Below are 11,009 nucleotides of genomic sequence, written 5' to 3'. Positions count from 1 at the left end.
AGTTCAGAGCTATCCGTTCCTAAAATAAACCAGCTTTTCAAACATTCCAAGGGCAATGTAGGAATAACCATGCCAACGGGGTGTGTATATATAGGTGGCTGCAATTTCAGAAGGTCTATTTGAGCACATGATCTTCAGAAGACTTTGGTGGTCTTCAAGCATCAGGGGTGAGAAATGTGATTCATCGTCAGCCCACCCAGCCAGGAATCATCCCAAAAGGACGTGATAACGGACCTTGTCACGGAACCCTTTACAGAGGTTCGGCTATTTCTGATTCAACAAGAACAACGACGACTGTGAGGATCAGGCATCCCAATGTGTTTTCCTTTGCGCATGAATATGGAACCAAGTGAACGCATACGGGCTTGCGAGTCTGTGACTTTCTCGCGCCACAGAGAAGCAGTGTGAAGGCATTGGGTCGCATGGTAGCCAATCAAATCTCTGAAGAATGGAATGGCAGACTCTCGGGATCCTTTATGGTTGGGTTAAGGGGAAGGAAAGGAAGGAAGGAGATACAATACAACCTCCTCTTTCCTCCTCCTCCTCTCCCTCCGTCCCTCTCCTCCCTCCTTCTCCATCTCTCTTACTCCTCCCTCCTGCTCCTTCCCTCCCTCTCCTCCTCCTCCCTCCCCTCCTCTCTCTGCCTCCTCCTCCTTCCTCCCTCTCCTCCTCCTCACCCTCTCCCCTCCTTCCTCCTCCCCCTCTCTCTCACCTCCTCTTCCCTCCTCCTCTCCCTCTCCCTCCTCCCTCTCACCTCCTCCTCTCCCTCCCTCTCCATCCTCCGCCTTCCTCTCTGTCTGCCTCCCCTCCTCCTCCTTCTCTCCCTCTCCTCCTGCTCCCTCCTCCCTCCTCCTCCTTCATCCTCCTCTCCCTCTGTCCCTCTCCCTCCCTCCTTCTCCATCTCTCTTACTCCTTCCTCCTGCTCCTTCCCTCCCTCTCTTCCTCCCTCCTCCTCCTCTCTCCGCCTCCTCCTCCTTCCCTCCCTCTCCTCCTCCTTCACCCTCTCCCCTCCTCCTCTCCTCCTCCCTCTCACCTCCTCCTACCTCCTCCTCTCCCTCCTCCCTCACCTCTCCCTCTCACCTCCTCTTCCCTCCTCCTCTCCCTCTCCCTCCTCCCTCTCACCTCCTCCTCCTCTCCTCTCCATCCTCCTCCTTCCTCTCCGTCTGCCTCCTCTCCTCTCCTCCTCTCCCTCTCCCTCCTCCCTCCTTCCTCCTCCTCTCCCTCCATCCCTCTCCCTCCTCCATCTCTCTTACTCCTCCCTCCTGCGCCTTCCCTTCCTCTCCTCCTCCTCCCTCCTCCTCCTCTCTCCGCCTCCCCCTCCTCCTCCTCACCTCCCTCTCCTTCACCCTCTCCCCTCCTCCTCCTCCCCTCCTCCCTCTCCCCTCCTCCTCTCCCTCCTCCCTCACCTCTCCCTCCTCCCTCTCACCTCCTCTTTCCTCCTCCTCCTCTCCCTCCCTCTCCATCCTCCTCCTTCCTCTCTGCCCCCCACTCCTTCTCTCCCTCTCCTCCTGCTCCCTCCCTCTCCCTCTCCCTCCTCCTCCTTCCTCCTCATCTTCCTCTTCCTCTTCCCTCTCCTTCCTCCCTCCTTCTCCATTTCTCTTACTCCTCCCTCCTCCTCCTGTTCCTCTCCCCACAACAACAATTAATGAAAGAGCCCTGGGGGTACAACTCTGAAATATCACACTATATACTCACAACACACACCTGATCCATCACAAAATAAAACCTCCCTTGACGCAACCACACCTGACCTCCACCAGACCTGACCTGACCTGATCTGACCTCCCCATCACAAAACCTACTGACCACACCAAGCCCTTATAACAATGACATCCCTTAAACTCGGCTGGTTGTCACCTAGCCAGGTAATGAAACATTCAGAAAACAACTCACAAGCCTGGAAAATAAACCTCCACTCTCACCTCCTTCTTTGACATGTACTTTCGAACAGTGACGTGTTTCCCCAACACCTATAGTGGAAATAACTCATAACTTTATAACTTTTTAATGAAAACAACTTTAAACGAATTCCATTCCTTGCCACCACCTGAGACCCAACGGAAGCAACACACTTTTTTTTTCCCTTGACCAAACATACAATAATATTCATGCAAACGCACCCATTCCCTTCCCCGAACCCCCATGGTTACCTTGTGCAGGAAAAGAAGAATTAATTGGTTTCGACTTTTGTTCTTCTCAATCCGGCTCTTCTTGATCTGCTGTGATTCTTTCACAAACTGCAATACAAAAGGAGACACAATTATTTTAGAGTAGAGTGCTTTTAAAGACAGAGCATCTCTCTCTCTGTGTGTGTGTGTGTGTGTGTGTGTATTATTTTTAATTGAGCACACATTAAAGCCTTGGCCACAGTGTAACCACTGTAATCAGTATAGCTACCATGCTTATTTACAATTCAGCATTTACAAATATAAAGATATCGTATTTCCAACTATGTCGCTTTGGTCTTGTCTTATAAATTTTCGCTCTTATGATTTCATACATTGTTCTAATCCAGTGTTTCTCAACCTTGGCTACTTGAAGATGTCTGGATTTCAATTCGTCCAGAACGCAGCCGCGCGAGCGATTGTGGGTGCACCTCGGTACACCCCAAATTACACCTATCCTCCGCGAGCTGCACTGGTTACCGATTAGTCTCCGGATACGCTTCAAGGTGCTAGTCGTAACTTATAAAGCCCTTCATGGTATTGGATCTGGGTACTTGAGGGACCGCCTGCTGCCAATTACCTCCCACAGACCCATTAGATCTCACAGGGTTGGCCTCCTCCGGGTGCCATCCACCAGCCAATGCCACCTGGCTATTACCCGGGGGAAGGGCCTTCTCTGTGGCAGCTCCGGCCCTCTGGAACGAGCTCCCCGCAGGGAGTCGGACCCTCACCTCTCTCCAGGCCTTCCGAAAAGCCGTCAAAACCTGGCTTTGCCGGCAGGCCTGGGGGTGATGAGTTCCCTCCCCTCTCGACATGTATGGTTGTGCGACTGTTGTCCACTTTTATTATTTGTATTTTGTCTTTTCATGTTCCCCTTTTTCCCCCTTGAATTGTTCGCCGCCCTGAGTCCTCCCGGAGAAGGGCGGCATACAAATAATAAAATACAAATACAAACTCCCAGAATTCCCCAGTCAGCGAATGCTGGCTGGGAATTCTGGGAGTGGACTTCAAAGGATCTGCATCTTATCCAAATTGGATAGAGGGAGGGCGTTTTTGTTTGTTTGTTTTTTTTACTTTTTTGCAGGACGAAATCATTTCCGTTTTACCCCAAAGCGAAAGCTCTCTTTCGTGTTCCCTCCTTTCCAAACTTTGCCCACATTTGGAGAGTAAATATGTTAATCAGCTAAGTAAACGCCGGCATCCAGGCCTCGGTAAAGAGAAGGCACGATGCCAAGCCCAGTGAATAAATAAGGAGAAAGGGAAGCTTTCATGGAAGAATTAGCTCCTTAAGCCAATCAAGATTTGCAGCCACAACTATTGTTAACTTTGCAAACACGGGAAAGCGTGTCTCATGAAGGATGCAAAAGTTTCCTCGCAGTCGAAAACACAAAAGCAATGTTAAAGGTAAAGGTTCCCCTTGCACATATGTGCTCATCATTCCCGACTCTAGGGGGCGGTGCTCATCTCCCTTTCAAAGCCAAAGAGCCAGCGCTGTCCAAAGACATCTCCGTGATCATGTGGCCGGCATGACTAAACGCCGAATGTGCACAGAACACTGTTCCCTTCCCACCAAAGGTGGTTCCTATTTTTCTACAGCATCATTGGAGTAGTGCAAATGGATATACCCATTTACCCTACTACTAAAGGTAAACCTCCAAGTGGCCTCAACGACCCTCTAAAATAATGCAAATGACCAGCTTTCTCTGCAAGGAGTATCAATCCTTCCATTCCCCACCATCCAGTCAGAGCTGAAGAAGCTTCTTGGATGAGAAGCAAAATGTCTTCAAAGAAAAACCTGACACAGTCCCATGACCTGAGGACACAGATAAACCTCCAAGTGGGGGAAACCCCACTTGTCTGATACTGTGAGTAAGATGCTGCCTTCGTATGGTCACCCTAACAAATGGATGTACCGCTAGGACAACCTGTGGTTAATCTCCAGGACAATTTGTGTGTGTGTCCCCCCCCCCATGATCCTTCAGGTGTTCCCCAGGTCTCCCCAACACTGCTGAACATCTAATGTGGGGCAGGCTTAGCGTGGAGCTCAGAGCCATACGAGAAGTTATTCTAAAAAGCACTGAATGGGAACCGGATTTTTTTAAAAAAAATAAGTAACTCGGAAACTTAATGAAACTTAATTATGATTAATATGATTACTCTCCAGTCATGTATTTAATCATTGCCTCCTTGTGATCATCATTAATTTTGAAATTATAATTTGGTGGCGAAGTTTGCAGAGCTCTGTGTCTCGGCTCTCAGGATTACATGTGACCCCAAACAATTTGGGAGGGAGGGAGCTGGATGGATGGATGGAAGGAAGGAAGGAAAGAAGGAAAGAAGGGAAGAAGGGAAGGAAGGAAGGAAGGAAGGAAGGAAGGAAGGAAGGAAGGAAGGAAGGAAGGAGAGGGAAATGGGGGGAGCAAGGGAGGAGCTGAGAATGGGATGGAAGGAGGGATGGAAGAAAGGAGATGGGAATGGGAGGGGATGAAGGAAGGAAGGAAGGAAGGAAGGAAGGAAGGAAGGAAGGAAGGAAGGAAGGAAGGAAGGAAGGAAGGAAGGAAGGAAGGAAGGAAGGAAGGAAGGAAGGAACTTCTGGAGGCAAGTTGTTCCACAGGTTGATTGTTCTCACTGTCAGGAAATTTCTCCTTAGTTCTAAGTTGCTTCTCTCCTTGATTAGTTTCCACCCATTGCTTCTTGTCCTGCCTTCTGGTGCCTTGGAGAATAGTTTGACTCCCTCTTCTTTGTGGCAACCCCTGAGATATTGGAAGATGCTATCATGTCTCCCCTGGTCCTTCTTTTCATTAAACTAGTCATACCCAACTTCTCCAACCGTTCTTCATATGTTTTAGCCTCCATTCCCCCACTTTGTTGCGCTTCTCTGCACTTTTTCCAGAGTCTCAACATCTATCTATCTATCATCTATCTATCTATCTATCTATCTATCTATCTATCGATCTATCTATCTATCTATCTATCTATTTTTGATGGCCAAAATTGTATAAAATATTCTAAGTGTGGTCTTATTAAGGCATTATAAAGTGGTATTAATGTTCACACAATCTTTATTCGTCTGTTCATGTAGCTTAGGATTGCATTGGCCTTTTTGGTAGCTGCACCACATTGCTGGCTCATATTTAAGTGGTTGGGCATTAGGATTCCAAGATCTCTATTGAGCCAGATTTAGGAAGTTCTTGACCTACAACATTTGACTTTGTCCTTGACTTATGATTGGAGGTTAAAACATATGAAGAGCGGTTGCAGGAACTGGGTATGTCTAGTTTGATGAAAAGAAGGATGAGGGGAGACATGATAGCAGTCTTCCAATATCTCAGGGGCTGCCACAAAGAAGAGGGAGTCAAGCTATTCTCCAAGGTGCCCGAGGGTAGAACAAGAAGCAATGGGTGGAAACTAATCAAGGAGAGAAGCAACTTAGAATTGAGGAGGAATTTCCTGACAGTGAGGACAATTAATCAGTGGAACAGAAGTTGCCTACAGAAGTTGTGGATGCCCCAACACTGGAAGTCTTTAAGAAGATGTTGGATAGCCATTTGTCTGAAACAGTATAGGGTTTCCTGCGTAGGCATGGGGTTGGACTAGAAGACCTCCAAGTTCCCTTCCAACTCTGCTATTCTGTTATTAAGTTTATAAAGTAGAAAGAGTGCAGAGAAGAGCAACAAAGATGATCAGGGGACTCGAGACTAAAACACATGAAGAATGGTTGCAGGAACTGGGTATGTCCAGTTTAATGAAAAGAAGGACGAGGGGAGACATGATAGCAGTCTTCCAATATCTCAGGGGCTGCCCCAAAGAAGAGGGAGTCAAGCTATTCTCCAAGGCACCTGAGTGTAGAACAAGAAGCAATGGGTGGAAACTAATCAAGGAGAGAAGCAACTTAGAGCTGAGGAGAAATTTCCTGACAGTCAGAACAATTAATCAGTGGAACAGAAGTTGCCTCCAGAAATTGTGGATGCTCCAACACCGGAAGTCTTTAAGAAGATGTTGGACAGTCATTTGTCTGGAATATTATAGGACAGTGATGGCGAATCTTTCTGGCACTGAGTGCCCAAACCAGAACACGCATACATGAACCAGAGCACCCGAAATCCGAAGGCCAGCTGGCCAGTGCACAGATGCCTGTTTTGGGGGCATTTTGAGGCTGTTTTAGGCCATTTTCAGGCCAATTTTAGGGAGTTTTCAGGCCGGTTTCGCCCCAAAAATGGCTTGAAAATGGCCCCCCAAATAATCTTTCTTTGCCATTTTGGGGGCATTTTTCAAGCCGTTTTCCTCCACTCTGGTGCCCGCGAAGACCATGTGCTTATCATGCCATCTGCACGCCAAAAACCAGAAGAGCAGCTGGCCATAGCACGCATGCCCACAGAGAGAGCTGTGTGTGCCACCTCTCATGCGTGACATTGGTTCTCCATGTGACAGGTGTAGAGTTCCCTGCCTAAGCATGGGGTTGGACTAGAAGACCTCCAGGGTCCCTTCCAACTCTGTTATTCTATTCCCTTCTAACAATTGCTAAGTGTAAAAAAAAAACCTTACTTTTCTCACCACCAAATTTATTTATTTATTTTTTCAGATGGGGCTCAGCGTTCAATTTTCGTGAGATCCTTTTTCTCAAGGACCCTCAAAGGGCAATTTTTTCTATTTTCTTTTTTTCCTTTTCTAGGATTGGGTGAAGGAACAAGAGGGATCCCTGATCCAGAGACAGCTCTTCGGCTCTGCCCTGTAGAAATATTTGGCTTCGATCCCAAACAGACGTTTGCAAAAAAAATTATATATGTGAGTCATGCTGTTGTTATAGAAACTTCATCATCATCCCCGCATCAGATCTTAAAACCCCTCAGCGCTGTTCGCATAATAACAAGCATCCTTTCGTTGTTGTGCTGGGTTATTATTATTATTATTATTATTTTTAAAGGAGGGATATATAATGAGATAAAAATTGATTGGCTTAACCTTGCAGAAATGCCCACGCTTCCTTTTTTATGACGACGCTTTGAAAGAATCGGGGGTTGTTGTTTTTTAAATAAAAAACAAAAATGAGGGGAAAGAAAGGGAGAAATTGAGGAGGAAAAAGCAACTTTGTAAAAAAAAAACACCCAATAAATCAATAGATAATCCAAAGAAACAGCTGTTTCCCCATCCGAATCCTGCCGTTTCCCTTTTCAAACCGTCCTATTTTAAGCCGTCGGGAAGAAAATAAAATAAAACGTGCAATGTGAGAAACATTTTCTACATTTAACGGATGCTCAGCGGTGCGGAGCCAGAATATGATTAGGTAAATAATCCTCTTTCTGCTTTAATAGACCACCTGAAAATGCAAACGGAACCCCTGGAATTTGAAAGAGGGAGGGGGGAAGCTCAACCATCCCATTAACAGAAGAAGAAAAATGCATTTCCTTTTCGAACAAAACTGGACTTTATTAAGACTCGACTGGAGGTGGAATCGTTCTTCCCATCTTTTAGCCTCCAGCCCCCCCCAATCATCTTTGGGGTTCTTCTCTGCACTCTTTCCAGAGTCTCAACGTCTCAACTTTATTTCTTATATCGTGGTGATTGAAACTGGGGCCAGTATACCAAGTGTGGTCTTATCAAGGCTTTATAAATTAACTTCAACGCTTCGCGTGATCTTGATTTAGTGTCGGCGTAATGTCAGCTCCAGAAGATCTTCTGCCTTGGGTCTTCAGGCCTTCCACATTTAATGGGAAACAAGGAGGGGGGGGATTCTATAGAGTGTGGGTGATATATAAACGTCAAAATAACATTTTTTTCTCAGAGGGTCAAGGACACCTTGCCCTGCAGCCGCGCTGGTGTGACTGGGAGGCATCCCCGGTTTTGGACTGTTCAGGGTTCCAAACAGCATCCAAAATGAGATAAGAGCCAAGGTGGCGCAGTGGTTAAATGCAGCACTGCAGGCTACTGCTAGATCAGCAGTTCAGCGGTTCAAATCTCACCGGCTCAGGGTTGACTCAGCCTTCCATCCTTCCGAGGTGGGTAAAATGAGGACCCAGATTGTTGGGGGCAATATGCTGACTCTCTGTAAACCGCTTAGAGAGGGCTGAAAGCCCTATGAAGCGGTATATAAGTCTACTGCTATTGCTATTATAAAATAAAATAAGAATCTGAGGCAAGAGGTTCCTCAAAATTTCCAATTCATCATCAAGGAGAGAAGCAACCTTGAATCAAGGAGAAACTTCCTAACAGCGAGGACAATTAACCAGGGGAACAGCTTGTCACTGGAAATTGTGGGGGGCTCCCATCACTGGAGGTTTTTAAGGAGAGACTGGACATCTTCTTGTCTGCAATGCCTCAGTACTTGAGCAGAGGGTGGGACTAGAACAGTGTTTCTCAACCTTGGCAACTTGAAGATGTCCGGACTTCAACTCCCAGAATTCCCCAGCCAGCATTCGCTGGCTGGGGAATTCTGGGAGTTGAAGTCCGGACATCTTCAAGTTGCCAAGGTTGAGAAACACTGGACTAGAAGACCTTCATGGACTTTTCCAACTCTTGTTATTCTGTTCTTCGGTTCCCAGGAAGCTGATGGTAGATGGCTTAGGGCACCAGAAGGTGGCAGAGAAGGACCTAGAGAGGGTTTCCAAAGGGACTCTGGAAAACTTCTCCTCTCTCTCTCTCTCTCTCTCTCTCTCCACTGAGTAAGACAACACAACACTCCATGGGATCAGAGAAGGAGGCAGCTGGGGAGGAGACCCGCGAGAAGTGACCTAGATCTCCTGGTAATTAAGCTCCCTCTTCATTAATCCCTTCCTCACTTGACTTCACAATTGTGTAGGCTGCTCCAATGAGTCACCACTCCACAAACACAACACTGCTGTCAAGGAAAATGGGTCCTCCGGGAACACCTGCTCTGCCACCCACTCCGGCTCTGATTAAAGGGGTGAAATCACCACTTGTGACTTCAAGGCAGAGGAGATCCCCCCCTCCCACATTATAGAAACGTGTTACGTGTGGTGGTTGAGGGGGGGGGGAGAGTTCCCACGAGGAGGAGATGGAGGCCCAGCTTCTTGAGTAGAAGTGCATTCACACGTGCACCAGAGATGGGCATGTGCGACCAACCGAAGGGAGTCTTTGTAGCTCAGGGGTGGAACTATGGGATACTTAGAGGACTCTGAGCTTGGCTGTTTTCTTGACGACGTTTCGTGACCCAACTAGGGAACATCACCAGTGGTAGAAAGGAGTGGGGCTTGTGGAGAGGAGGAGGAGGAGGAGGAGGAGGAGAAGGAGGAGGAGGAGGAGGAGGAGGAGGTGGTGGTGGTGGTGGTGGTGGAAGAGGAGGAAGACGAAGTAGTAGTAGGAAGAGATGGAGAGGTGAAGAGCAGGAGGAGAGGAAGGAGGAGGAGGAGGAGGAGAGAGAAGAAGAAGAAGAAGAAGAAGAAGAAGAAGAAGAAGAGAAGAAGAAGAAGAAGAAGAAGAAGAAGAAGAAGAAGAAGAAGAAGAAGAAGAAGAAGAAGAAGAAATAGTAGTAGTAGTGGTGGTGGTGGTGGTGGTGGAGAAGGAGGAGAAGAGGAAGAAGAGGAGGAGGAGGAAGAGGAGGAGGAGGAAATGGAGGAGGAGGAGAAGTAGTAGAAGAAGAAGAAATAGTAGTAGTAGTAGTGGAGAAGGAGGAGGAGAAGAGAAGAAGAAGAGGAGGAGGAGGAAGAGGAGGAGGAGGAAATGGAGGAGGAGGAGAAGTAGTAGAAGAAGAAGAAATAGTAGTAGTAGTAGTGGAGAAGGAGGAGAAGAGGAAGAAGAAGAGGAGGAGGAGGAAGAGGAGGGGGAGAAGAAGGAGGAAAAGGAGAAGGAGGAGGAGATGGTGGTGGTGGTGGTGGTGGAGGAGGAGGAGGAGGAGAAGGAGGAGGAGGAGGGAGGAGGAGGAGGAGGAGAAGAAGAAGAAGAAGAAGAAGAAGAAGAAGAAGAAGAAGAAGAAGAAGAAGAAGAAGAAGAAGAAGAAGAAGAAGAAGAAGAAGAAGAAGAATTGTGGTGTTCTTGGTGGTCTCTGAGCTTGGCTGCTTTCTTGAAGACATTTCGTGACCCAACTAGGAAACATCACCAGTGGTAGAAGGGAGTGGGGTTTATAAGGAGGACGAGGATGACAAGGAATAGGAGGAGGAAGAGGAGGAGGAGGAGGAGGAAGGGCAGGACTGTGGGGTCCTTGGTGGTATCTGAGCATGGTTGTTTTTGTGCAGACGTTTCATTAACAAACTAGGTAGCATGTTCAATCCTAGAAGTGAGTAAGATTTGTTCAAAAAAAGAGGAAGAGGAGGAGGAGGAGGAGGAGGACTGTGGGGTCCTTGGTGCCTTCTGAGCTTGGTTGTCTTCTCGCAGACTGTGGCAAGAACGGTCATCAAACAGGGGCAAAACCACTGTCTCCCTTAGCAACAGAAATCTGGCGCTCAACTTTGGTCATAAGTCAAGGACTGCCTATATGAAGCCAAGACCATTAGGAAGCGGGGGGGGTCATCAAATCCCACAGGGCCCAGGACGTTAGCACTCATAATATGAACTCAACGTCATCGTGCCATTTCAAATATTGTCCTCATCTCTTATTCATCTCGCCGCCCAGCCGTGCAGCCTCCGTACACGGGAGAGCGAGAATTCGGTGATGGATTCCTCCACTAAACCGAGAAATATATATATTGGCTAAATATTTAAAGGAAAACAAGGAAACCTGAAATGCTTGGCTCGATCTGTTATTCTTTGGCATGCATGTTGTGTTTTGTTGTTTTTATCCTGTTTTCCGAACATGGTTGAGGGGTTGAATTAATGAAGAGGCCGAACGCTGTTGGGTGTTTAAAAAAAAAAATAACACAGGAATGCCAAGCACAATTTAAAGGAAAGGGG

The 11,009-nt window shown here is 47.4% G+C and overlaps 1 long non-coding RNA gene across 2 annotated transcripts in view; it reads right to left on the bottom strand.

The window, feature by feature from the left end:
- Positions 1–11,009, bottom strand: part of LOC148049073 (uncharacterized) — a 41,308-nt gene that overhangs the window by 3,781 nt on the left and 26,518 nt on the right. For both annotated transcript variants that reach the window (XR_015695374.1, XR_015695375.1), the window contains exon 2: positions 2,151–2,237. This is a non-coding gene — a long non-coding RNA (uncharacterized LOC148049073). The remainder of the gene's footprint in view (positions 1–2,150; positions 2,238–11,009) is intronic.

Source organism: Thamnophis sirtalis, unplaced genomic scaffold (genome assembly GCF_051295495.1).
Source record: "Thamnophis sirtalis isolate CommonGarterSnake01/CBP01778 unplaced genomic scaffold, rThaSir2_p1.2 scaffold_2, whole genome shotgun sequence".
Lineage (NCBI taxonomy): Eukaryota > Metazoa > Chordata > Lepidosauria > Squamata > Natricidae > Thamnophis > Thamnophis sirtalis.
The sequence above is the reverse complement of the archived record's forward strand: the minus strand, read 5'-3'. Positions and strand labels throughout refer to the sequence as shown.